The 2,500-nt window shown below is 46.0% G+C and overlaps 2 non-coding genes across 2 annotated transcripts; both read left to right on the forward strand.

Moving 5' to 3' along the window:
- Window positions 1-654: 654 nt before the first annotated feature.
- On the forward strand, window positions 655-727 carry trnar-ccu (transfer RNA arginine (anticodon CCU)). The gene has a single exon. It is a non-coding gene; the product is annotated as a tRNA-Arg (tRNA).
- Window positions 728-2,089: 1,362 nt separating this feature from the next.
- trnar-ccu (transfer RNA arginine (anticodon CCU)) lies at window positions 2,090-2,162 on the forward strand. Its single transcript has one exon. It is a non-coding gene; the product is annotated as a tRNA-Arg (tRNA).
- The last annotated feature ends 338 nt before the right edge of the window (window positions 2,163-2,500 follow it).

Genomic DNA, 2,500 nt, shown 5'->3' on the forward strand with positions numbered 1-2,500 from the left:
TCTGGGGTGTACTACAAGCAGAGTGGCGCAGCGGAAGTGTGCTGGGCCCATAACCCAGAGGTCGATGGATCGAAACCCTCCTCTGCTAGACATTGTATCTTTTTCGAGACCATTGTGTTGGACATGACATTTTTTCTTCAAAACTTTACTTCAATTTCACATCTGCCTTAGAATTGCAAACTCCAACAATTCTCGTTATTTTATGCTGCCACAATGTGGATCTAGCAGAGTGGCAGTTAATTAAAACACTTGATTTTGGGTATGTAGTGTTCTGAAATCCACGTTTTCCTGGCCAGCCCCAGTGGCCTAATGGATAAGGCACTGGCCTCCTAAGCCAGGGATTGTGGGTTCGAGTCCCATCGCTGGTGTACTACAAGCAGAGTGGCGCAGCGGAAGCGTGCTGGGCCCATAACCCAGAGGTCGATGGATCGAAACCCTCCTCTGCTAGACATTGTATCTTTTTCGAGACCATTGTGTTGGACATGACATTTTTTCTTCAAAACTTTACTTCAATTTCACATCTGCCTTAGAATTGCAAACTCCAACAATTCTCGTTATTTTATGCTGCCACAATGTGGATCTAGCAGAGTGGCAGTTAATTAAAACACTTGATTTTGGGTATGTAGTGTTCTGAAATCCACGTTTTCCAGGCCAGCCCCAGTGGCCTAATGGATAAGGCACTGGCCTCCTAAGCCAGGGATTGTGGGTTGGAGTCCCATCTGGGGTGTACTACAAGCAGAGTGGCGCAGCGGAAGCGTGCTGGGCCCATAACCCAGAGGTCGATGGATCGAAACCATCCTCTGCTAGACACTGTCTCTTTTTTGGGACCATTGTGTTGGACATGACATTTTTTCTTCAAAACTTGACTTCAATTTATATCTGCCTCAGCATTGCAAGCTCCTACAATTCTGGATATTTCATGCTGCCACAATGTGGATCTAGCAGAGTGGCAGTTAATTAAAACACTTGATTTTGGGTATGTAGTGTTCTGAAATCCACATTTTACTGGCCAGCCCCAGTGGCCTAATGGATAAGGCACTGGCCTCCTAAGCCAGGGATTGTGGGTTAGAGTCCCATGTGGGGTGTACTACAAGCAGAGTGGCGCAGCGGAAGAGTGCTGGGCCCATAACCCAGAGGTCGATGGATCGAAACCCTCCTCTGCTAGACGTTGTATCTTTTTCGAGACCATTGTGTTGGACATGACATTTTTTCTTCAAAACTTTACTTCAATTTCACATCTTCCTTAGAATTGCAAACTCCAACAATTCTCGTTATTTTATGCTGCCACAATGTGGATCTAGCAGAGTGGCAGTTAGTTAAAACACTTGATTTTGGGTATGTAGTGTTCTGAAATCCACGCTTTCCTGGCCAGCCCCAGTGGCCTAATGGATAAAGCACTGGACTCCTAAGCCGGGGATTGTGGGTTCGAGTCCCATCTGGGGTGTACTACAAGCAGAGTGGCGCAGCGGAAGTGTGCTGGGCCCATAACCCAGAGGTCGATGGATCGAAACCCTCCTCTGCTAGACATTGTATCTTTTTCGAGACCATTGTGTTGGACATGACATTTTTTCTTCAAAACTTTACTTCAATTTCACATCTGCCTTAGAATTGCAAACTCCAACAATTCTCGTTATTTTATGCTGCCACAATGTGGATCTAGCAGAGTGGCAGTTAGTTAAAACACTTGATTTTGGGTATGTAGTGTTCTGAAATCCACGTTTTCCTGTCCAGCCCCAGTGGCCTAATGGATAAGGCACTGGCCTCCTAAGCCAGGGATTGTGTGTTTAAGTCCCATCTGGGGTGTACTACAAGCAGAGTGGTGCAGCGGAAGCGTGCTGGGCCCATAACCCAGAGGTCGATGGATAGAAACCAACCTCTGCTAGACATTGTCTCTTTTTCGGGACCATTGAGTTGGACATGACATTTTTTCTTCAAAACTTGACTTCAATTTCACATCTGCCTCAGCATTGCAAGCTCCTACAATTCTGGATATTTGATGCTGCCACAATGTGGATCTAGCAGAGTGGCAGTTAATTAAAACACTTGATTTTGGGTATGTAGTGTTCTGAAATCCACATTTTCCTGGCCAGCCCCAGTGGCCTAATGGATAAGGCACTGGCCTCCTAAGCCAGGGATTGTGGGTTCGAGTCCCATCTGGGGTGTACTACAAGCAGAGTGGGGCAGTGGAAGCGTACTGGGCCCATAACCCAGAGGTCAATGGATCGAAACCCTCCTCTGCTAGACATTGTATCTTTTTCGAGACCATTGTGTTGGACATGACATTTTTTCTTCAAAACTTTACTTCAATTTCACATCTGCCTTAGAATTGCAAACTCCAACAATTCTCGTTATTTTATGCTGCCACAATGTGGATCTAGCAGAGTGGCAGTTAATTAAAACACTTGATTTTGGGTATGTAGTGTTCTGAAATCCACGTTTTCCAGGCCAGCCCCAGTGGCCTAATGGATAAGGCACTGGCCACCTAAGCCAGGGATTGTGG

The sequence above is a fragment of the Salminus brasiliensis genome, chromosome 16 (genome assembly GCF_030463535.1).
Source record: "Salminus brasiliensis chromosome 16, fSalBra1.hap2, whole genome shotgun sequence".
Classification (NCBI taxonomy): Eukaryota; Metazoa; Chordata; class Actinopteri; order Characiformes; family Bryconidae; genus Salminus; species Salminus brasiliensis.